Source organism: Pinus tabuliformis, chromosome X (genome assembly GCF_031772625.1).
Source record: "Pinus tabuliformis cultivar Carrire ecotype Pingquan chromosome X, CPIR1, whole genome shotgun sequence".
In the NCBI taxonomy this organism is placed as follows: Eukaryota; Viridiplantae; Streptophyta; class Pinopsida; order Pinales; family Pinaceae; genus Pinus; species Pinus tabuliformis.
This window is the reverse complement of record NC_142308.1, coordinates 918,762,188-918,789,371: the sequence shown is the minus strand read 5'-3', so window position 1 is coordinate 918,789,371 and position 27,184 is coordinate 918,762,188.

The window sequence follows — 27,184 nt, the reverse complement described above, 5'->3', positions numbered from 1 at the left end:
TGCATAGGTTGATCCTAATTGTGAAACCCTATTCCAAAACAAAGACATTTATCCACTTAATTAATCTTTTTTTTTCATTTTAAATTAAAATAAAAATCAATAATATGAAAAATATCAATTATAGGGCTGAAGAAAAGCTAGAGGCACTAGTAGTTGTTGGGAGATTTCAGATTTTCTAATATCATGAGAAAAATGTTTTTTTGTTGCTTTATATTTTATAGTTTGTGTACAGTAAAATATGGTATATTAATGACTTAATCACTTTCTATCTTAATGGTTAATTTTTTTAAGTTCATTTAAATTATAATTAATTAACTTGATATAAAAATTATTGATGAGATAATATTATATAAAGGGAAAGTGAATTGATAATTATAATTACAAGTTGTCCAAATTTGTGAGTGAATGATTATCTTCACTTTCAATTTCTGAATTGAGATATAATTAAATTTGTAATGGTTTATTTATATAATCATCACTCAAACATGATATTTTTCCACAACAAGGTCACTCACAAAACATAATAAAAAGAATGTATATTATTTAATTCCAAAACTAAAGAGGTCATTTCAAGTTACAAGGGTTTGCCTAATATATATATATATATGAAAATTAACCATCATGCAATATAATATTATGTTGACTCGTTAAATTAAAACATAAATTATTATTTTAATATGATAACTATAATTATTATTTTATATGTGTCCTTAGAGGTATCCTAAAGTGTTGTTAGATTCTAGCTAGTTCATTTTTTATCATGTTAAGGAAACAATCATAGTACCTAAGGTGACCATGTATATTCATTTTAAAATTTAAATATTTTGTAATAATTTTTGTCAATATAGACAATTTTAAAACTGAAATTCACTAAGCAAAATCATAACAACACTTATCTACTAATCTCTCTCAAAACAACATCTCTCCCTAGACTTTTGTAATTAATATCCATTTAATAAATAAATATTCAAAACTAAAAACTAAATCTCTCCTTAGTTTCAAATGTTATATAAAATCTTTTTTAATTAGTACATATTTAAAAACTAAATATTCAAAACTCATTTTTATTCACACCAAGCCAAGTTTTCCAATGATGGTCTAAAATCCAAAACCCTAGTAGAAAAAAGATTCCTTGCCACATGATAGGCTTATTTTTGCTCAAATTGTTGGGAGGATGATACTAAGATGTAAAAACTGGCAATTAAAAAAATACTGTAAAATAAAGAATACATAAGTTAATTACATTATAATTTTTTTGAGTTGAATTGCAAGCCACAAGCTTCGAAATTTAACAAAACATTACTTAAATAATGATCATGCTATTTACCTGCTCGCAAATAGTAAAATCTCATATTCCTTCTTAGCTCTTGCGAATATATGTAGGGCTCTACATTTTAAGGACGTTGCTTTGAAATGTTGAGAATTTTTGCAGGGCAGAAACCTCTTCTTTGAGTGAGGCGAGGGGTTCTCACTTATTTTCGGCTAGGGCTTTGCATTTTGGGGTTTCGTCTTGATACATAAAATTCTAAGGGAGACGTGGGATTATTATCATTGTTTTGCTTGGCTACAGGAGTTTTAATGCTAATTTCTATTGCAAACCTTTACGCGCTATAACCTTTCGTGCTGATTTTCACCATGCAAATTTTATAATATGTTCTTTTAGTATGTAATGTTGGATTTTTTATGCTTTTTAGTACTAAAAAGCTTTTGGTATGGGAATATTGTCAATACAGTTGGGGAATACTTAATGATGGACATGGCTATACCTGTACAATTTGTTGCAACAAAAAAATGGGAGAATTATATCTCCAATACTCATATTTGTTCATCTCCATCTAAAGATAGGTAGGATGAGTAAAAAACATTTCACAAAAACCATGCCCTAACATAGCTACTTGGCAACTATTTTACAAACTAATTATATAACAAGATACATAGATAGATCATTCCTAATTTTTCAATAGGCCTCAAAGGAAGTACCCAAACTCAACGAGCAAGGATTTTAATCCCAACGCTTTGTTCCATTTAAATTCTTGTTCTCACATTTCATTCCCAGATTTCCTCCCTCTCATGACTAGCATAGAGCTTAATGTTTTTTTAGCTACACTTGCATAAGTGAGAGTTCTAATGTCTACCCTTGTTATCCCTAGCCTGAGGGGACATCTTCCCTCACTATCTCTAATCATTGTTCCTCCAATGGATTATTAATTTTTTGTTTCACCATTTTTCCCTTGTATTTCTTCTCAATTTTTCCATTTTCACCTTTTTTATTTTTTGCGCTTATCTTCTTCCTGTCAATTTTATAAGGGCTTGTTGTGGCTCATTTCGCACTCCTTACTCATATATTTATATTCCAATACATGAGAAATATATTTATATTCCATATGAGTAATATACATATTTCAGTCCTCGAGGGACTTCTTAGAAAACAAGGCTCATAATCATTACAAGAAATACTCAATATGACTCCAACACATTGTCACATGTAGGATTTCTCCCTACCTCTTGCACTAAACCTAATTGACTTTCCATGAGAAATATCTTTATATTCCATATAAGGAATATACTTATAAGGGATATACTTTTTTTGGTTCTTGATGGATTGATTAGCAAGGCTTCAAGCCATTACAAGAAATACTCATTATGAACTTTGTTAGCCCTTTACAAAGCCTTTATTATTCAGTGAAATATTCACCAAGATCTTACAAGATTTTGTAATCCAATGAATGATTCGCCATGATTTTGCAAGATAATATAATTTGGTGAGAGATTCCCCAAAAAAATTATATATACATATTAAATGATTGATAAAATCACCTTCCATTTTTCCTATGTATCATGGGGATTCGCCCATTTATTATATATATAAATTTAGGGGGGTTCTTAAAATTTTCCCTGGTGCCATTGGTGCCTTGGATACCAATTCTATCCATTGCCATAAATGTTTTTCTTTTGGGTTCCATAATTAAATGCTTCCTTAATCAGGTTTGGTGTTTGGACTGCCATAATACCAGTGTATTACATCTTTGTTGAACTGCATGCATCATATGACACCGCCAAAGCCGCTGACACATAGAAAATGGGGAATCTTGATTATTTAGAGCAAGTCTCTGTAGTCGAAGGGGCATATGGCGCTCTGCACAATAGGCCCCAAGATATCATGTACATAGATGGCTTCCAGTTTTCTCTTATTATTAGAAATTTATGAAGGTTTTAAATTGAATATGATTAACTCAAAGTTTACATGTAATGACACCGTGGGAAGATGCATGAAGATGCAACTTCCATAATGATCATTACCACATTAGTTATAGCATTTTTCACAAGCCTAGATGTGCTCTCCAAACTGCTATCCATCAACATTTTGTTCTTATTCATTCTAGTAACCATAGAACTATTTGTGAGGATATGTTATGTTTATGGAGAAACAAGCATTAAATATCAGCAAACGCTAATCATATTTATATCTATAATCATTGCATCCCCAGTTGACAATGTTGTATACTGGGCTACTAGTGAAGGGTGGATTGGTTATGTAATATCAATGCCCGCATTGTTTCTAAGTACATTAGCACTAAGGTTGTTTGTTACAATGGCTAGAAAGCCAAATATGTGGGGATGCCATTGGTGCCTTGGATACGAGTTCTATCCATTTCCATAAATGTTTTTCTTTGGGTTCCATAATTAAATGCTTCCTTCATCAGGTTTGTTGTTTGGACTGCCATAACACTAGTGTGTTACATCTTTGTTGAACTGCATGCATCATATGACACTGCCAAAGCTTCTGACACACAAAAAATGGGGAAGCTTGATGATTTAGAGAAAGTCGTTATAGTGGAAGGAGCAAATGGAGCTCCAGACAACAGGCCCCAAGATATCTTGTACGTAGATGGCTTCTATTTTTCTCTTATTATTAGAAATTTATGAAGGTTTTAAATTGAATATGATTAACTAAAAGTTTACATGTAATGAGACCCTGGGGAAGATGCATGAAGATATGATTTTCAGGGAAATACATTTGGGTTTAGTTAATTAATGTTTATATGTAATGACCGCTTAAGGCAAGTGCATGAGGCTGCATGGGGTACACTTGCAAATCTGCAACTATTTAAAAAAATATAGCCAGGCATGGGGAAAACATACAAATCTATAGTTTCATGGGATTGAATAATTTTAATGAAGTATAAATGAACCTACTACTGCTGCTCTGTTATACAGGATGAACAGTAAGGAAGTTGTGAAGAAGTTGCGAGAAGCGGCTGAGAAAGCTAAGATTGAGCTTTCTTCAACCACCTCGACAAATATTAATCTTCCTTTCATCACATCAGATGCCTCTGGTGCAAAACATTTAAATATTCAATTGACTTGGTCGAAATTTGAAATTCTTGTGAATCATTTGAAGAAAGAACAAGGAAACCTTGTAAGGATTGTATGAGGGATGTTTGTGTGACTCCTAAGGAGTTAGATGAATTATTATTGGTGGGAGGAATGACTAGGATCCCTATGGTTTAACAATTAGTTACTAAATTGTTTGGTAAGGAACCAAGCAAAGATGTTAATCCTTACGAGGCACTAGCAACCAAGAAGAGTCTAGTGTTCTCCACTATCACTCATTCTCAGTGATGCAGGATAAACCTGTTGGATCAACCTTTGGTAGAGCATATCACTTCCAACTAAGATTCTTGGCTTCTCCAGGATGCCAAGGAGAATTCCAGACTGCCCATATGCATATGAAAGAAATTGATTGAGGTAAAGAACTAGGCAAAAAACACCATATAGACAGACTCGTCATGGAGTTATGGATGAGGCAAACCCAAACCCTCTAAGGACAACTGATTTGAATACGTTCATGGAGCAGTAACCCATGAGGGTGTTCCAGCAATTCACCACATGGTTTTATCTCTCGGGATGATCATCATCTCAATCGAAGCATAGCAAATGAGATGGAAACCCTAACTGCAACCAGAATCGTGTTTGCAGGGGAACCCTTTGGAGGTGAAGTCTCTATTATGGACTATCTAGACTATTTTTCATCACCCTTGAATCTGACGATGAATAGGGGGTCACGGATAAAATCAAAATTCATAATATGCCATTTACATTCTTCAGTAGATACCAAGCAGCCTATATATGCAAAACATTGCATCACTAATGAAATCAGTAATTAACAAAAGTGAAATGCATATACATTTCTAAGCCCAAGAAATTCTTTAAGCCCAAAAAATTTCACGACCATACCTGTCAAATAATGATGGACTTCAAAGGCTGTCAAATTAAGTTGGACTTAAGCTGGACTTTAAAAGCTGTAGAGGTAAAGAAAAATTGTAATATATCAAGCTAAAGATAGAGTTTTAAAAAAAAGGCCTCTAAGACTCGCAAAAAAGGGAAACTGGAAGACACGTGTAGCAAAAATACAAAAATGCATAATATAAAAATATATTTCGACACGTAAAACCATGTGGGCCCACAATTTTACCACTTGCTTGCCTCTCGTCTTTCTTGCATACCCCAGGTGTCTACTTTTGTCTCTCTTGCGTGCCCAACGTGTCTACTTCCTAGCTAGGTGGAATGGATTTCTCAGCCTGCAAAATAAATAAGTTCACAGCAAGACCCCATCTTCATATAGCAAGCATGAAGCTAGAAGCTAACCAACTCATTAAGCAAGACCTCACATGCAGCTAACCCTAGAGAAGTACCTTATATTCGAAACTCCCTTGATTTAGGGAGGGAAGACAGAAAAATATGCCTACTGTTGTGGATGTGTCTGCCATCCCAGGGGCCGAGCAGCCAAAAATGGCTCTTAATCTATGACTTTTCATGACCCAGGAAACTGGCTAGGAAATAGAAAGTAGGAGATAAGAACCTGCTTTTCTTGGAAGATCAGGAACAAACAAGAGGGACTGGGTTTCAAGCCCAGGCTTGGCTTCCTTTCAGGCATAGAATCGCCTTCGCAGAGCTCAAGGTAGTAGTAGTTAGTTCCTGAGTCGTGGATATGTCTTGTTTATGCTTTATGAACCATGCCATAGACAAAAAAAGCAAATGAAAAGGAGTGTTCTTTAATCCCCTTTTGGCACTTTTTTTAGGGTTCATTAGAGTCCACCGAATCGCCCCTAGTACATTGGTCGCCCCTCTATCCCATCCTTTGGCTCCCTTTTGTCCACATAACCACAGGATGTGTAACCTGGAGTTGTCTCTTAGGGCAGGTAAACCGGACCGAACCCATCCTGACCTTGATTACTCCAACCCCCTGAACCTGACTTGGCCCTGTTGAGTAGACCTAAGAAAAGTTGCTTGAAGGCTGAGAATTTTGCATCTCAGTTAATGGCCCTATTGAGCAGACCTAAGAAGAGTTGCTTGAAGGCTGAGAATTTTGCATCCTAGTTAATGTTGAAGAAGATTACGTAGAGTAGCAAGCCCTAAATGAATTGTTTCTACAGGAAGGTAGGAAGAGAGAATGTATTGTTTCTACAGGAAGGTAGGAAGAGAGAATGTATTGTTTCTACATGAAGAAAGAATGTATTTTTTCTGCAGGAAGACAAGGAGGGTAGTGTGATATAGGGAAAGATGACACGTGGATGATAACTGGCATTAAAAAATAATGGAGTGAAACAAGTGCCAGTGTTACTTGAAACCTATTAAACTTGGGTATAAGAATTCGATACAAAACTTTAAATATAAGCAAACTTTGCCTCAACCACCAGACTTTGGATAAAACATATTGCCGCAGTCTTTCTACATCCACCAAACTTTAGATAAAATGATATTGTTGCAATCTTTCTGCATCAGGACAAGTGAAGGTTGTAAATTGGGAGTAGTAAACTTTGGTTAAAATGCGAGAACGAAAAAAAAATGGGTCAAAAACCAAATTAATGTGTAGTCAACCATCAATAGTCCTAGCGAAGGTAGGGAATAATAAGCTTAAGGTGACCCAGTTGGATTTTGGTTATTGTAGCAAGGTTTGATTGTATGTTGTTATTACATATCCAATAGCTCCAGCTCAATAAAAGCTCATAGTTCATCGGTAAGAATGGAGTGTTATCGTTCTGAAATGCCAGTATAGTCCCTTAGTTTTTGTAGTAATTAAGCACAAATATCAATGTAATGAAGAATTTCGTGTATTACAAGGATGCTAGCCATGCCTATTAACCATTGCCAGCCATGGTTTTCGAAGTATTCCCAACGATAGCCCTATGTTACTATTTGATTCGTTGTTTTGTTACAGAAAATTAGTTTTAGTAAATCTATTTACCCCACGTAGAGCTTCAACCATCTACGATAAGGTTCTGAATTTCAACAATGATCAAGAAAATCTATTATTAACCTTACTATATTTTTGAAAACAAGCATCTAGTTTCACATTTTCTAGGTGCAAGACATAATCGTTACTCATTAAACATAATCGTTCTCATTTGGAAATGGGAAAGTACAAAGAATGTCTTGAGGATTGGTAAAACAGAGGTAGGGATGTGCATACAGAATTTAAAAGAATTTTTAAAGCATTGATAGAAAAGTGTAAGATTTTTGAGATACACAGATCTAGATCTGAAAAAAAATAAACAAGCTTGCAAGAGAAGGAAGCGAGCAAGAACTGAGAAAAGAATGAAATTTGATTCTTCAATATTAGTTTTAGAATAAATACATAAAAGCAACTAAGTTAAGCTTAGTTGTACATGCAATAACTAAAGCTAACTAAAGCTAAGTGTGCTTTATCTTATGTTAATGTGTACATGTGCCACATGCAAGCAATAAGTTAACTGGAGCTAATCTAGGTGCATGTACACCAACACAGCTAGTCTAAGTGCATGTACACCAACACCCCCCCTTAAGCATAACTTAGGTGAGCGTGATGCAAAATAAATGAGTCCCGGCAACACGACCATTTTAGGTACCCATATTGAATGCATAAAAAGTAGGAAAGAGGGAAAACCCAGTGCGAAGAAAACCCCGACTCAAAATATAATGCAAAAGTAGAGAAAAGACAACTGCTAGGTAGTTGTGTCCTTCACCCCGAGTGAAAAAACTGAAAAGTCTCTAGGCTGGGATGAGAAGCCAGTCTGGGGCGAAAAACCCTCATGGGGTGCATCGGTAGGACGAGGGTGGGGTAATACTACCTCCAACGCTCATTCTGGTGGCTCTCGTGAATGCGAAGTAGACCCCTTCGCCAAAGATTTGAAAGCTGACAATGTCTTTGACCAGGTGAATACGGGTATAAACTTCGATGCATACGAAGACATTCCTGTGGAGACAAGCGAAGGCCATGTACCTCCTCCTGTGAATACTTTTGCTGAAATTGGTTTAGGAGAGGCCCTAAATCTGAATATCAAGAGGTGTAAGTTTGCAAAACCCACTCCCGTGCAGAAATATGCAATACCTATTTCGTTAGTTGGCCGAGATTTAATGGCGTGCACCCAGACCGGGTCTGGTAAGATGCCTGCATTCCATTTTCCTATTATAGCTGGCATATTGAGGAGCAACCCGCCACCGCGCCCCCGTGCGGGGCGGAAGACGTTTCCTTTGGCTCTTATTCTGTCACCAACAAGAGAATTATCTTGCCAGATACATGAAGAGGCTCTCCATGCATGCCCCTTCTCGAATTTTTCTTGTGGATGCTTTCCAAGAGCACATCCATTACAAACACCATCTTAAAATTCAATGGTTGGCAATCCTTTGACCATCCCTTGCTTTCTAAGCTGTTGCATATATCTAAAATTCAAGTGCCCAAATCTCTCGTGCCAAATCCTACTTTCTTCATTTGCATGCGTAAGTAGCAAAATAGAATGTGATTGAGGAACAAAATCAGAAAATGTATACAGACGAGATTGATCATTTACCTTGCCAGATGCAATCTTCAAATTGGTTTGCATGTCATAAATGCTCACGAAATCTGGGGTAAATTCCACTTTCCTTCCGCTGCCTGTGTGTGTCATCTGATACACTGAGAGAAGATTCACAGAAAGCCTTGGAATATGCAAGAAATTTTCAAAACTTCCATCTTCGAATTGCACTCTTCCTTGTCAGTTGCTGCAACTGCAGATTTATCCCCCATGAGAATTGGAGGACCTGAGTATGCATGTAGAGAAGAAAAGGATTCCTCTAAAGAAGCCATATGATGTGAAGCTCCTGAATCGATGATCCATTCTTGTGGTGCAGAATGAAGAGAAATCAAAGCATGCCCGTTACCTCTTGGATCTGGTTCTTTTTCTCCAGACTTCTTCTTAGCATTCTTAGGAATGTGGTCTCCAAGATTGTGTTGCTGGAGTGTCTACGCCATAAGATCTATAGTCTTCTTCATGCATGCAAATTCAGGATGAAAACCACGGTGGCAATAATTGCACATTGATTTCCCTTTCGTTCCTTTCCTTTCCTTTGAGCCAGATGATCCATCAGGGGGTTTGGAATGTCCTCCCTTCCTTGGATCAGGATCCTTCTTCCCTTTTCCTTTCTGATGGTCTTTGGAATTTGCCTTTCCTTTTGCATGCACAGTAAGTGCATGCGCTTTGGAATTTTTAAGTGTGCCCATTTTGATGAGCTTATCTTGCTCATGCATCAAAGACTGAATAAAGGAATCCAGTGAGGGCATCTTCCAAGCTGCACCAGTTGCGGATCTGACTGTGTGGAATGTAGAGACGAATACTACATACTCTAGACCAAGTTTTGATAAAATGGAAAGAATCAACTGATTTTCTTGCTTGGATTTGTCGATTTCGCATCCTTCGAGAATGTGACCTTGCATTTCATCCTGTTTTCCAAACAATCCTTCCAAAACTTTCCATACTTCATTTGGAGTTGAACATGATTCAACATGAAATAGCAGTTACGGAGAAACAGATAAACATAGGATGCCGAAGGCCTCGTCCATGCGATTGAAATATCTTGTTTTCTCCATTGCCGATGTTGGTTCAACTTCCGTTTCCATGGTTATTCGAAATAAGCCTCTACTTCTGAGATGAAGTTGAATCTTTGGCTTCCATTCGAAATAATTATATGGAGTGAGAATTTCCGATTGTGGAAACTCCAATTTAGACTCCATTCTTTGTTGTTGCTTCAATCTTCTGAACCTGCAAATAAAATTGCTTGTGCACTGATTACAAATCCCTGTGCTCTGATACCATGTAATATTTTTGAGATACACAGATCTAGATTTGCAAAACAATAAACAAGCTTGCAAGAGAAGGAAGGAAGCAAGAAGAATTGAGAAAAGAATGAAATTTGATTCTTCAATATTAGTTTTAGAATAAATACATAAAAGCAACTAAGTTAAGCTTAGTTGTACATGCAATAACTAAAGCTAACTAAAGCTAAGTGTGCTTTATCTTATGTTAATGTGTACATGTGCCACATGCAAGCAATAAGTTAACTGGAGCTAATCTAGGTGCATGTACACCAACACAGCTAGTCTAAGTGCATGTACACCAACAAAAAGGAACTGCATAGGTTAAGATTGATAGATGTTTTCAAGTCTGTGAGCCAGTGATTGAAAATTTATGACAACAATTTAAAATTTGCAGAAAGCACTTACAGTGACAGACGTCTTGAACTAAAGAAATTGTACAATGTAAAGGTTGAATACTTGTGCATGAAGTCTTGTACCTGAGATCTCTATTCACAAGAAGCTAATGATGGCGCTAAACAAAATGGCTGGAGGCGTGAAGCAAACTGAGGTTTGGATCGGCTCTGATCTAGTCTTGGTTGCATCTACTGAATAATAAACGTACTCTCGTCTACTGCTTAAATCCACCTCAAATCTTTCCATAGAGGTAGTCACTCACTCACGATCACTAGTTCACAGGCACATCTGCACAACTAGAAAATGCAACTAATTTGCATGCACGGGTCGAAAAGGAAAGTATAATTTGTGTAACAGGAGTTAACATGAGTTGGGAAAGGAAATTGACAAACTAAGGAGAACCGGAGGTGAAACAAAAGCGCATAGTCTAATGAGGAGGAGGAGTTGCCGGGAAGTTATGAAAATTCCGATAATGTGGCCAGGAATTTTGTAAATTTAAGTTATAGTTGTTAAAATTCAAAATTTTAGGTGTCCTAAAGGTTTTTGATTGGGCTAAATCCATTTCGACCATAAAAACAAGATTCAAACAATGCCTCTACAAGATTTTTTGAATTTTTTTTTGCCCGGATTCCAACCACTTTTGGCAATTCCTCTGCCTCATTAGACGACTCCAAAACAAAAGTTCTATGGAAACATAAAAACTTTTTGAATGATACGTTATGGAAAACGACCAGTTTCTCAAGAAACAAGTTCCCGGCCAATGAAAACCAGAATAGACGTATAAGATGATGTTTCTTGTACCGTCTTGTTTCTAGAAGGATTTTCCCAAGAACACTGACAACATTCAGTTTTCAATAATGTAGAATGTGAAAACTTATACAAGGTTGACTGTATTAAGGAGATTATATGAAGTTTTAAGGAGAGATTGTTAGAGTTGTTTAAGTAAATTTGATTTGGTGTTAATGAAACTCCAACACTCATGATTTTGCTCATAATATTTGTATAATTTATTTATACACCAAAAACTTCATAATTTTTAATTTTGCTAAAAGATAGAAACTAAAATACAATATTTTTAGACATCACCTTCATACTCTATAATCCTAACCATCTAAAACTAAATTTAGACCTAAAAAAAATTGATTGTATCCATGATTAAAATGCATCTCCACTTCCATAAAATGATAATGGCAAAAACAATAAAAAAAAAGATAAAAAAAAAAAAGACTTTAAATCTCATTCTGCCATTCCAATGGGAAGAAAATTCATGCGAAATGATTTCTAGACGATGGAGCTAATATTTTAGTTAGAAAAACTTCTAAATTATCCTATCCAGGTAAATATTTTTTTTAAACAAGAAACCCAAATTCTGAAAAAATAAAAAAAAAAATTAATCGAGAAACCCAAGTTTTGAGATATGGAATGCGTGTGAGAGTCAAAATTCATCGAAAACATGAAACCAATCAAAATAATCGGATTGATTAACATATTGATTTAATGATCGATCGAGCTAATATCTTAATTAGAAAAAAGCACGAATTATCGTGACGAAGTAAATATTTTTTTTAACCAGAAACCCAAATTCTGAAAATATTTTTTTAATCGAGAAACCCAAATTTTGAAATATGAAAAAATATTTTTGATTAATCGATTGATTTAATTACCAATCTTATTAAATTTCTCCTATCGAGTTCAGTCATGGAATTAGCAAAGTAATTGTAGATTTGGTTAGAAAATGTAAGTTTTACTTGTTTTAATTCTGATTCTTTTTATTGAGAGGAGTCTATTTTTATTTTTTAGGGTTGTTTTATTCAGATGTTATTAGATTGCAGTTGACATATTTTTTCAACAAGTTGATTGTGTCTAAAATAATCTATCTATCGAGAGACAACACTAAATCTATTTATATATAATCTTATTTGATGTGAACACAGAATATAGTGTCTATACACAAATTTGAAGTGATTTTTCAGAATTTAGTACAGAGAGAGAACGATAATAACATGCATATTTTTCACTGACTCTACATAGAACAAGCAAACCATTTTTTTTGTAAGTTAACTAGCAATTGCACCAAATGTTGCAAAGGAAATGCCCTATAACATAGATTCTAGAAGAATCACAACATATAAAATACATTAACACTATAGTTATAATTTTATAAATTTATTGCAAGAATATTCTTGTAATTATAATTATAATTTAATAGGTTTAGTGCATAAATACTAGATTCATTATTATAGTGTAATATGATATGTTGGATATTTTGCAAAGTGAAAATCATTTAATATATATAGTGATTGTTGTACCCTTTTCTGAATTTGGTTATAAATGTTAATCAATTAGTTACACCCAATATGAGAATGAAGTTTCCAATCATATGATTTTACATTTATACCCTTCCACATAGAGAATTTCCCCAAAGATGGAAATGGGATATCGTTTGATAGTTTGGAAAATGAAAATCCTTAAAAAATATATATAAACACTATAATTATGGATATATAAATTTATTGCAAGAATATTCTATTAATTATAATCATAATTTAATAGGTTTATTGCATATTTACTGTATTCGTTATTATAGAGTAATATGATATGTTTGATATATTGGAAAACAGAACTCATCTAATATATATAGTGATTGTTGTACCTTTTTATAAATTTCATTATAAATGTTAATCAATTAGTAAATGTAGTTTCGAATCATATGATTTTACATTTATATCCTTCCACATAGAGAATTGCAGCAAAGATAGAAATGGGATATTGTTTGATATTTTGTAAAATGGAAATCCTTAATATTATTATATATAGTGATTGTTGCACCAATTTTCAACATCCTCAAGTTCAAATGATGATATTTTGGCTTGATCTTCTTATAATCTATCCAAAATCATTAGATGCGGGTCACTATGATCTTGTCCACAGAGTGGTTAAAAACAAAATGATAAAAATGTTTGCTAGAGTTTGAATTTGGAGAACAATGTAAATGGATCTGAATGAAACCCAAGAGAGCTATATCAATTGCAAGAAATCTTAAATCCCAAATAAAGTTTGCATATTCGAATAGTGTGTGGATAAATTCCAACCATTCAAGTAGGCAAATACTTTTGTCCCTTTTTACCTCATTTTGTCATGGTCAAGCAATATATGAGATGTAGAGAGGGGCTGGCTAGGAGAGGTAGACACAACTCCAATGACAAGTTGTGTGGGAAACCTTAGGCACAAGAGGCAACCTCTCATTATCATGAAACCACTTCCCCTAACACTAGAGCATAAATTCGACAACTAGAGTCTAATATGGGATGAGAACCCCCTGCTTATTCTTAATTAGATCTTCTTGTTAGTTGTTTAATTGGCTACCTCACCCTAGACACACTAGGGGACAAAGGAGGTGATACTTTCATTTTGTTACTTTGCATCAGGAATTTAAGTCTCTACTTAAACACATTCTAAAGGAAAAAGAGAAGATGGGAATGGCATTGTCTTATATCTCAATGATATTCAAAAGATTCAGGGGCATCAAATATACTATTTGGAAATAATGGATGCATATATAGCTCATTTAGAGGGTCACCTCCAATGTGAGGAAAACCATTGACCTTGTCTCACTCCTAAGCCTTGTCTCATGTATTCTCTTTATCTCTTGTTAATGGTGTGTTTGAAACAATTGTAGTCTTTTTAAGGGATTTTGGTGTCTAGTATGTCAATTATATAGTACTAATATAGTATTGTAGCTTCCTATGTGTTGGTTTCAGGTCATTGTATATCATAATGTACTTGGGATGTAATTTTTCACATTGAAAGTAATAGAACATTAACTTGAAAAAAAAATGGTGAATCATAGTTAGATCCATAGTGCTGAGAGAGATCAAATCTCTTTTCACTCTAAAAAAAGTTTGTATCTCAAGAGATTTGATCGTCTCACTTGGTAGATTAGAAAATAAGATCTTTTAGTTTAATTATTGATTATAATCAATTATAATTATAATGATAAATTATTATATTAATTTTATGTTTGTTATTTTAGCTTATCTTTATTTTTTATGAAATTTGATTGATTCAAAATGTTTCATTAATAGTTATAATTATTAATTTTTTATTTTATTATTTTAATTTATTTTTGCTATTTTTTTTTATGAAATTTGAGTGAGTCAAAATGTTGTATTGATAGTTATAATTTTTAATTTTATTTATTAATTTTTTATTTTAATATTTTAATTTCTTTTTGCTTATTTTTGTTTATGAAATTTGAGTGAGTCAAAATGTTGTATTGATAGTTATAATTTTTAATTTTATTTTTCACTGGAATGCACTTTCCAATACAGCATGGTATAGATTTTTTAATATAATTTTTAACATTTTAACTAATTTAAATTATATAAAAATAAATAAATGATTATGTAAACATTTTAAATCAGTCAAAATGAAAATAAAATTAAAAATAATACTATAAAAATAAGATAATAACAAAAATAAAAATTGCCCCTCGTATTGAGAACCCATAGTATTGTCAATGGTATTCATGTGGAGTATAGCCTATTTAAAGGGGGAAAGTAAACTAATCTAGATGATTCTTGGTAGATTTGGAGTTAAAATGGATCGAGATTGGTGTAGCCTATTTAAAAATGTGAAGAAATAACCTATTTAAAAATTTAAAGAATCAATATATTTTAATTTGTCATTAGTCCTAACTATAATAAATTGTATTTGTAAAAAATTGTGATAAGGCATATAATTTCATTTTTTTGTGTTTTGATTTGAAACTATTTATTTATAGTATGTTCTACTTAAGTTCTTTGACTCAATTCAATTGCCTTGAAATTTTAAGTACTTGATAAACAGAGGAGATGGATCATACAATAAGTCATTCAAATATGGAGTTTACATATTTACTTGGAAAATCAGGTGCATTCTTTATTAATTTAGTTACATTCTTTATTAATTTAGTTGATTATTGATCTTTACATATTGTTAAATGAAAAACTTTTAATTAGGTAATTTTTGGGTTAGTACATAGAGATACATTAGTTTGATGGTTATTTTCTTTTTTAGAGTAGAAATGTGTGAAAAATATATATAGAAATATTAGTTAGTTATAATTATATTTCAGAAATATTAGTTAATATATATTTAGATATGATTATTGAGAAGGAAAATGTCACACCCCTACACCTGCGGTAGTCTTCCAACCGCTTGTAGTGAGGTGCGGCACCACCGAGCGCTTTCTTTTCAACAATACTAACACCCGTGGACTACGCCTACTTCAACATGAACATACTTAGCTTATGTTTTTGCAACTGAATAAAGCATTATCCTTTATAATTTAGTGAAGACCATTCTCAATTATCAACCATGAACAATAAACTGAGAACATCAACAATAAGCAAGTACAAAGGGATGGGCAACTCCCAGAAAGTCTGCCCAACAATATATTAGAATAGCTTCTTCAATATTACAACACAAGTAATGCTTGGCAAACTCCAAGCCAATACTTAGAATAATTTTACAACAAGGCATAGAACAACCTTTTACATCATTTTATGCACCTTTGCATAAGAAGGAGTGCTCACCCGGGTCACTCATGCTTCCTACCGAATCCTGCATAAAATTGCACTTGCAACTTGAACCTTCGCACCTCAAACCTCATGGTACTTCCACCTCGCACTTAGGCTGGCCTATGCATGAGGTATGTGTATCCTCCTCCAAAACTGCGCAAGCCTTTTACCTCTGTGCGTATGAGATGAACGAAGATGAGTTGTCTCAAATGAATTGCAGTCTCCCTTTATATATATGCATATCACCTTTGCGTATAGTCTTGGGCCGACCTTCTAAACATTATCATGAATGCCCCCAAGTCTTACACGTTCATCGTCGGCTTGGGGTGCGTTTGTCACCCATCCATCATCGCATATAAATTTTCCGCACGTCCTCATAACATGCGCGCCCAAGTGCGATGAGGTTCAACACTTAGTCGTTTTCGCTAATCGGAGGAGCGCGCGCCCGCCGTAAGCCGCAACCACAATCGGAGGTCCTTACATTCTCCTCCACCTGAAATCGTTGTCGTCCTCGACAACATATCATCCCGGTAGCTCTCCACCAAGATCATCATCATTCAGGATGTCGACCTTTCTACACAAGGCAAACATCTTTGCAACATATGTAGAGACTCTTTCTCCACTATGTCCCGGCCTAGTGACCACTACCACCAAGCTCACCATACCAAGGTATGTATCTCCATAATCCATGCTCAGGTCCATGGAAACTCCATCCATCTGATCTGCAACATGCCATCATCAATCATACCTGCTCCATATGCTTGAGGACTCACTGCCATGAGCAGCTAGCAATGAGCCCATCTTCTTACTCATCTAAGAAGATGTAGAGGGAGTAGAGCCTGAAGGCTCTCCCTCACTAATCAACTCGATCCATCTATCAGGATCCTCAATCTCCATCCTTTGTAGATAAGCAACCCGGTCTTCCTTCTGGACATCCGGCCTCACATATACCTCATCATCATCATCATCATCATCTTCCACCAGCTCTAGCCTTCTTGTTAAGTCCAATATGCTATCTGAAAGTGTCTTGATGACCACTGACTGCTCCACAAGCTTTGCCTCAACAATGGACAGCCGCTTGTTCACTTTTTCCTTATCCTCCATTTGCATTGCTCCCACTTTATAATAAGGTCTTGTTGCACCAATGGTAGGCACACCGATGGGCACATCCTCCCTTCCATCATAGATGTAGAGCTTCTTCAAATGTGGTAGAATCATAGCATCGAATTGTTTCATAAACTCCATCCCCAATACAGCTTCATAGTCATCAATCCGCACTATAGTGAAGTCCACCTTTCCGGTCCATTCACCAAGTGTAGTGTCCACTTTCTCAGTTATACCAAGAATGTCCATAGGAGGAGAATTCACTCTCTTCATTTGTGCCTTTGTCGGTACAAACTTCAGCCCAATTCGTCTTGCAGTTTCCTCATTCATGAAGTTGTGAGAAGCTCCACTATCCACCATAGTGAGCACATTAGTACCTCCAACCTTCATTCAAACATACTCTAACTTGTTTCTTTCTGGGTCTCTCTTAGAGACTACTTCTCTAGTAGCAAAAGCACCAAGTATCTACATCATCCCCACAGAAGCATCATTACTCTCATCATCAGACTGTGCAACCGTAGCCACCTTTGGTTTAGAGGGACAATTCTTCACCGTGTGTGGTCCTGCACATAACCAACACTTCAAAGGGTTCTTCATTTCCGGGCCATCCTCCGATTTTGAAGCACCATCATCCTTCTTCTCTTTTGGATTTTCGGTCTTCTTCTTCTTGTCATCAGAAGTTTCCTCAAAGTGATCCACCAACCTATCAACTGCAGCAAAAGCTTCTTCAACTATTCTAATCTTCTGTCTCCTCACCTCATTGCGTGCCCAAGGTTTCAATCCCATAATGAAGTTTAACACCTTGTCGTTTTCTGCCATGTCATGAAGTTCCAAAGCTACACTTGAATGCTCTTGCTGGTATGCTTGTAGGCTTCCTGTTTGCTTTATGTACTTGAGTTTGGTCCTTGCTTCCCATGTGTCATCCTGAGGACTGAAGTGGGTCGGCAAAGCCTTCTTCAAGTCTTTCCACGAAGTGATGTCATCAACACTGCTATTGGCAATCTGGTCCACCCTCCTTCGCCACCACATCTTAGAATCCTTTGTCAGAACTCAGTAGCTACCTTGACTTGTGTCTCACCATCAACCAGGTTCAACCGCTCCAAGTACTGCTCCACGTCCCATAAGAAGTTGCCAACAATTGCTGCCTTCCTTGTTCCATCATAAGATTCCGGTTCCTTGACCTTCATATGAGGCATTCTCCCAAATGAATTATGCCCCATGGCCCTCTTCACAATCATAAGCTCATTCTTTGTATCTTCAAGAGTCTTCTTCAAGTTCACGATCTCTGAAAGACCTTCATTTCTTGATTCCTCGACCTCTTTGATTCTTTGTTCATGTTGTGCACACCTAAGATCAATGTACTCATTTTGTGTCTTAAGCTCATCATTCTGTGTTTGGAGTTCATCGAGTTCTTCTTTCCAAGAAATATCCATATTCTCTATCTTTTCCACCACCTTTTCAATGAACCCAATAGTAGTATCCTTCTCATCATGACTAGACCCGGCTTGAGACCCAGCTACCACTTCGACCAGCGTCTTCTTCCTTTATGATCTAGTCTCGACCATTCAACAATTCCACCGAGTATCCTGCAACCTGAACCAACCCTTGTTCCACTTCGTGTGAAACGGCTTCCTTCACCTGAAAGTACCCTTATCACTGCCACGAGCAACCTATGCTCTCCAGCTCTGACCGAGCTCTGATACCAACTGTCACGCCCCTACACCTACGGTAGTCTTCCAACCGCTTGTAGCGAGGTGCGGCACCACCGAGCGCTTTCTTTTCAACAATACTAACACCCGTGGACTACGCCTACTTCAACATGAACATACTTAGCTTATGTTTTTGCAACTGGATAAAGCATTATCCTTTATACTTTAGTGAATACTATTCTCAATTATTAACCATGAACAATAAACCGAGAACATCAACAATAAGCAAGTACAAAGGGAGGGGCAACTCCCAGAAAGGCTGCCCAACAATATATTATAATAGCTTCTTCAATATTACAACACAAGTAATGCTTGGCAAACTCCAAGCCAATACTTAGAATAATTTTACAACAAGGCATAGAATAGCCTTTTACATCATTTTATGCACCTTTTCATAAGAAGGAGTGCTCACCCCGGTCACTCGTCCTTCCTACCGAATCCTGCATAAAATTGCACTTGCAACTTGAACCTTCGCACCTCAAACCTCAAGGTATTTCCACCTCGCACTTAGGCTGGCCTATGCATGAGATATGCATATCCTCCTCCAAAACTACGCAAGCCTTTTACCTTTATGCGTATGAGATGAACGAAGATGAGTTGTCTCAAATGAATTGCAATCTCCCTTTATATATATCCATATCACCTTTGCGTATAGTCTTGGGCCGACCTTCTAAACATTATCATGAACGCCCCCAAGTCTTACACGTTCATCGTCGGCTTGGGGTGTGTTTGTCACCCATCCGTCATCGCATATAAACCTTCTGCACGTCCTCATAACATGCGCACCCAAGTGCGACGAGGTTCAACACTTAGTCGTTTTCGCTAATCGGAGGAGCGCGCGCCCGCCGTAAGCCGCAACCACAATCGAAGGTCCTTACAGAAAAGATATATATTTTTGAAAAGTGAGACTTTATGGGTATTATTTCAAATATGTATTTTTATTAAATTAAACAATTTGAAAAAAAACACTCGATAAAAAACATATATATATAAGAAGTAAATTAAAATATTCTTAATTTCCTTTGTATCTCCCCACACTGAGTAACTAGTAACTAGTAGCTAGTCCATCTCAGTAACTAGTAGCTATGCGTGCATCGGCTTTGAGACTAGTTATTACGCCTGCCGCAATGCAACCATTCAGAGGTTCGCTTTAATGGGTGATGGAAGGATTTGTGGGGCAAAATGAGGCATTCTTGATCTACCGTCCTGATTTTGTCGGTGAGATGACTGGCTTTAGTTGAACTTGTTAGTTGACCAGGGGCATAATGGTGCCAGTTGTGGAATCTTCCTCGATTTCGCCCTTGCGCATTTTTCGTTCTCAGAGGAAATGCAGCAAAAGCAAAAATGCAAGGGGCAATGCAATCGGCCTGCCCAAGTATAACTTTGGGGCGAGGTTATAGATGCAGCCACGTCAATTAACATTCCAATTGGAAGACGAGGGCCAAAAGTTGAGCTCACACAAGCCAAGAAGGTGGCCCATTGTTACTTAAACCATTCACGCTTTTTCATTTTTTATTTTACATATTCGTCATTTCAACAACTTAAGCATCATGCACATGACGTGCATGATGTAATGGCTGGGGCGGATGGCTTTCACACCCCCCACCACCCAAGTTCGAATCCTGCAAGGTTGTAAAAAAAAGTGGAAAATGAGTGGGTCCTACCGAAGCTTACAAAAAAAAAACTTAAGCATCACGATATATTATTTCAGAATTATCAATTATATATTTTATTAATATTATTATTATTATTATATATATATATATATTAAATCAATTAAATGAAATTTACAATATATTTATTTAAATCATAATTTATATTAAATTTATTATTTTCTTTTAACTACTTTCAAATTATTTAATATATAATAAAGGTATTTCAATTAAAGCTATATATTTGATATTAAATTATATATTTAGTTTTAAATTCTTCTAAAGAGTTTTTCCAACAAGTTTTATAACATTTTAAAAACATAAAATTAATTTTTATTAGATTTTAGATTAATCTAGTGTTCACAATTCTTAAAAATGAATTTTAGATAGTGTAATTTTTATTCGTGATTAAATAGTAATGGTTTTTTTTGAAATTTCTATATAAGCTTTAATGATTGAAGTTGAGTATTTTAATATTTCATATTTTAAAATGAAAAAAAAAACTTTATATTTCATGCTCGTTAGTTTTAATAAGAAAATGATTCCAATAGTATCATACTAGAACCATTTTCATTTAGATTTTAAATAATCTCACTCAAATATCATCTCCAATTTCCAAATATATAATTTAAAAAATTATTATTTCTTTCTTGCCATTCTACTTAAAAAAATGTTCCAGAAACCCAAAAAACTAAAATGTATAAAAATTACGATACAAATTAGTCACTCGAGGATTTAAATGTGGAAGGTCATATCTCTTAACATATGACTTTCCGAAAACTGCAGAGAAAATGGAGTTTCTGGGTCAGAGAAAATGGAGTTTCTGGGTCAATATTATATTAGAATTATGAAAATTAAATAATTAAATCCTAAATTCATATATTTTTAAATAAAATTATTATATTTGTATTCATTATAATAAATAAAATATAATTTCAAAAACTTTAAAAGTAAATAAATAAAATAATAATAATAATAATAAATTAATATAAAAATATTAACTTATTAATATTAATTAAATTGATATTAATTGTTCAATATTTAATGAGGGATATTTTTTTCTCCATATATTTATTATAATAATTTCTTTATTCATAAATATAGTGGAATTAAGAATTTCTATTTTAATATAAAAATATGGTTTTTTATTTTGTAGTATTACTTATTATAATGCAAAATTTTCTATAGTATGAGTTGTTATAATGTAAAATTTAGTTATATATAAATAATTTTAAGAATATTAAAACTTTCAAATTTATTTAATTTAAAAATTAAATTGATAAGATACTCCTTTATGTTAATGTTTTTTTACATGTAGATTGAATTGTTATAAATCTGATGAGAGGGAAACCATGATGTATTGGAATGAATATTGTAATAAATAACTTTTATTAATAAATGGAAAAAAATAGAGTTGGAAAAGAACTTGGGAAAGAAACACTAGAGTAAAGGGATTATTGCCAAATTTGGAAAAATCATCCCGGATGGATAAGGGTAAAATAAATCTTCCCTGAAAAAGACTCCTAAAAATCCCTAGGAGATAATAAGTAAGGTTTAATGAGACGGGAGAGAAATATCCATTAAAATCACTTAGCCGGAGAAAGATGCTAAATATGGCTAGAATAAAGCATCCTAGGACAAAAATTCAGGCTTTAAAGAAACAGGAAAAAAAAACTTTTTCAAAAAAGAAAGGAAAGAAGGCCTAGGCAAGTGGGTTGGTACACCCAAAAAGCAAGACGTTGGAACTCGAGGATTATTTCATGGTCTCCTTTTTCAAAAAGTCCCATTTGTTAGTATTGATCATTAACTCATCTTCCAAATATTGTATTTTACTTTTGTTAATTGGCCATAAGGCTACTAGTCAAAAGTTCTTATTTACCTTCCTCTTTGGAATATGATCTAGTTGTCAATTAACCTAACACAACTTCCCTTAACTTTCCATAGTCATTTACTACATCATGGAGCCACCCAACGACTAGAAGAAACAAAACTTGAATATCATTATTTCCACTATTTTAGTTGATTGAATATCGACTAATGAAACTTAGAGCTACTAAACATTGTTCTATTAAATGGACATCGGACCAGTAGGGAAATAAAGACATGTAACTAACACTTTTCATTGTTTTCGTTGATGAAACATAAAAAAAAAAAACTAATCACGTTAAGTGCCATCATATCATAAGTGAATTATTAGTTTGTTTGAATTTTCTTGACATCAAAACATTGTTTACGATGTAAAGAATACTAAATCTTCCATTTTAACGTGTATTGGATGTGTGACTGGAGGGTATTTTTTCACAAAAATTTTCCACCTTAATATTGCTAGAAATGGAGAGATATGTGCGAAATCTCTCAAGAAGGATTGGAATCTAATACTTGTACTGTGACACATTCTACTTTTATGTGTTCAACCACTTATCAATTTAGCTTATTTATGGGTACGATGTGATTATGTTCCAAGAGATATAGTGTGCTTATGTTATAAACAAAATATATTTATATGGGTTTATTTTGTAGATTCTATACAAGCATTCATGCTTTGAAGCCCAAATTGAAGAGTAAAGTGGCAATTTCAGAGTCTATTGGTTTAAATGAAGGCCCAAGAAATACCCTCGTGACCTCTCCTACCCAACTTCTACACTTCCAAACAAATATGAGAATAATATTCAAGATCCAATCATAAATGTCGCTTTAACAGAAGCTATAGCAGTTGGCGCATCAACATTTCACAAGAAGAAGGATCTGGCTTCTACTAGAGTGCACATTGATAAGAAAAAGTTGGATTCAGTTTAGGAGGGCATGGTATATTCTGAATTGTATGATATGTACTTTTCAACTATAACAGATGAATATTCTAACACCAAGCTTTGTAATGTGTCTTAATAATGGTATTAGTTTTTTCACAATAGTCATAGGTTTTCTGTAGTGCTTTTACAAAGCTTTTTCTAACTAGTGATTAACAAGCTGACGTGGCTCTAGGTCTATGGAGTTGTTTCATAGATTCAATTTACTCTAGCATGATGATATGGTAACATTGGTTCAATTATGGTAACATTGGTTCATTGTCCATTGATCATTTTTAGTTTTAACTTTTGAGTATTGATTTTTTATACTAATGACCTTAGACCAAGTCTTTAAATCATCACCTTTTAATATTTTCGAGTTTGAGTAATTTCAATTTACTAGTATAGTATTTAGACTTTAGTATCTACTATTGAATCATTTATGATGTGTGAATCAATATATTTCGTTATTGGATTTAATTTTGAATCATGTTTATAACACACACACACACACACAAATATTGACATCCCCCTATCCCCTTGAATTTTCCTAAAATTTGGGGGTGCTACCACGTGTTCCCCCTGTGTGTCTCCCCATTCCCACGTCCCCCTATATTGGGAACTAGGTGGAACATTAGTTTTAATTGCTTGATATTTGTTCATTGAATGAATGATACCTCTTGGGTATGACTCTATAGTATTGATTTTAGTGTCATGGTTGAGTGTATTGGTTGATGAAAGATGTTGTTGATGATGCCACTTTGAGTTTAGAGACCCAACCTTTATGACAAGCTTCATAGGTGGAATCCTAAGTTTTATAAGAAAGCTAAATAATTGGTCTTCATAGAACATCTAAAAATGAAATCTAAAATGTTCACCAATTCACTCATGTTCCTAGAAGTTTGGTCTAGGGGTCAACCCTGACTCTTGAGGATTGCAGGAGTGTTACATTACTCCTTAAGCTCACCTAAGACTTCTATGAATATTCCTAAGACTTCATTCTTGAGTTAAGCATAGATTTGGGAAAAAGAGCTATGGAAATGTATTGTGGATTGGATAGAATAATCAAATCTTCAATCTCTACCTTATGGAATCCTCATACCCTATCTAACTAGAATCTTGAAGGTTTTTGTTCTACTATGGAGTCTTCGAGTGCAGAATTTAGATATGATCATTTATATGCTTATGGGCCAACTCCTCAATGTTTATACTTTCTTTAATGAGGAATTATTATTATGAATTATCTTTGGTAAAATAGACCTTGGAAATCTGAAATTGACATCCATAGGCCATATTTGGGTTAGCTTGAAAATATCAAATCAACATGCCTAATTGAGATTGGTAGTATATATATGTGTGTACTTATGTATGTATTCAAATTGGGATGAAAATCCAAGTCCATTCCTTTTTGGGACAACATGTTTGTTCACCTCTCATGTATATATAGGTTTTTTTCCCTCACAAAATACACACACGTACATCATAGAAAAATGTAGTTGATGGGCCATGAGTTGGAGTGAAGGTTGGTCATGGAATATTGGATGTGTCCTCATCCAAGCCTTGTAATAATAATTATGTATGTAACCTTAAGATAAGGAAGAGAATCCCATTACAACGATAATGTAATGGGTGTTAGCACCAAGAACTTCATGGATGAAATGACGAATTTGTACACAGGCTCGAGGGCTTGTAATTATTTCTTTGGTATTACTACATGTTGGCTACGTCTGTACTTACATAGCTAAATAGGCCATCATATCATGGAACTTCTCACTCAAAAAGGAATAAGAGTCACACCAAACCCCTTTCTCCTCGTCAGAGTATCTAGTAGAGGCTACCCTGTGACGGTTTTGGAGGCTTTTCTTTTGGTCAAAATTGGACATCACCCAGACCTCGAAACGAATTTGCATTGTGGGAGTCTTCCTCCAATGCTCTCCAGCCTTGCTCATGATCCTTTGTAGCTCTTGGGGAAGCAAATAAACAAGTTTAGAATGAAATTGAGGGTAAGCTCTCTATAGTACTTCTTATCATCCTTTGTAGCTCTAGGTGATTGTATCTAAAGTATATTTTAGTCGTTGATAGGTTAATTCAAGTCTTCAAAATCTAATGCCATTAAAGACTTTGCCTTGACTACCACGTTATCCAATTACTGGAACTTGCTATGCTCAATCCTAGAATTGCCTGAGTTGATTTATGATATGGTGGATTAGTGAAGGAATTTTCCTATAGGTGTTAAAGTTTCATGGCCAATAAGGATTTTTCCTCTCAAATTGGTATCAAAATGAATTTTGTGTGCCTTAGACCATTAAATGCCACAAATCATAGTGAGATGTGCTTGAGTGTGGGTTAAGTAATTGCATTGTGGGAGAACTAATATGCATTTAAAATGTATATCAAAAGAAGAAAGGTGCATTATAGACTGCATGTGGGGTCATAAGAGAGGCATCATGTCACTATACCAGGGATATAAAAATAAAAGGATATAAAAAAAGGATACATACAATATTTAGTGAAAAAAGGGGTTTCATAAATTGGGAAGGTGTATTTGATTTATATTGGTAAGGGGATTAAATAATGTGATTTTTAGAGGTATTTTCCAATATGTAGTCAAATTAAGGGTATTGTTTAGTATGCCATGAATGCACGTGATATTTCAAAGGTTTAGTGAGTGAAGCCCCCATGGGGGAAATGCATCAGGAAGTATGGAGACCTAGAGAAAAATAGCAAACAACAGCGACAACAACAAAACAACATAAATGAAGAGAGACAACCAGAGACAGACTACAAAATAAAGACTGGGATACAGGAGGACTTAATTATCCAGACTTATGACCAAGAGGTCATAAATTTCCTACATAGGGAGTCTAATGTAGGAGCATCTGATCTCTAGGGAAACTTCAAAGTTGAATCGGACCAAGGGTTCTTAAAAGCCCAAGGAAGGGTTAAATTGTGAATGTGTTTATAAAAATGATTGTAAATTATTTGTAAAAAAAAATCCATAGTTTGAGACTTGCTCTACAAAAGACAAGTCATAGTTTTTAGAAGTTTCTAAGAATGAGTTATGAGGATAGGTGTCGATTCAATCTAATGAATCATGTAACTGAAATGAATATGATGGTAGAGTCCGAGTAACGATTCATTGAGGAGATGAGGATGAATGTGTATGTTTAGAAATAAATTACATAATTGTAGGTGTAGTTGTGTTATGATGGCAATATCAAATCCAAGTATAAATGTAAACTGCAGGATCATTTTCGAGGTTAGCTAGCTTAGGAAAAGAAGTTAGTTTAGTGGAATCAATTCAAGAGGATGGATAGGCTGGAAGAGCACATGTAGCCATACCAGTTAGACTGGATGTAATCACAAGTTCATTTAATGGAGAGACCAAGTTTATTCCAGTTTTCTGTATGATGAGTTTATATTTAATGTATGTATAATTTCGATTAATTAATGAGAAGTATGATGCTGTAAATATTGGTGTGAGATTGAAGTTAATTGAATAACATTTCTTAGACCAGTGGTTTTTGTAGCAGCAAATTGAATCTGTAAGTGTGTGTGAGATAGTTATTTTCTTATGTGTTTGTGAGGTTTACGAACCATAATACTAATATCAGGAGATTGAAATTGATTTGGTCTTTAAACTGTTGCGTTGAATGAGGAATTCTTGCACTTTGTTTTCTCTGTTATGCACATTTAAATGAGAACCAGAGATTCATATTCAGTTAATATTTTAATACAGTAAATTTGCATCCAAGATTGTGTATTGAAAAGAATAATTTTGCATTCCATATTCGAGAATACAGAGCACTTTGTATGGAGCAAACATAAGGAAGAAAACTCATAAAAGAAAATCGTCACCAATTTT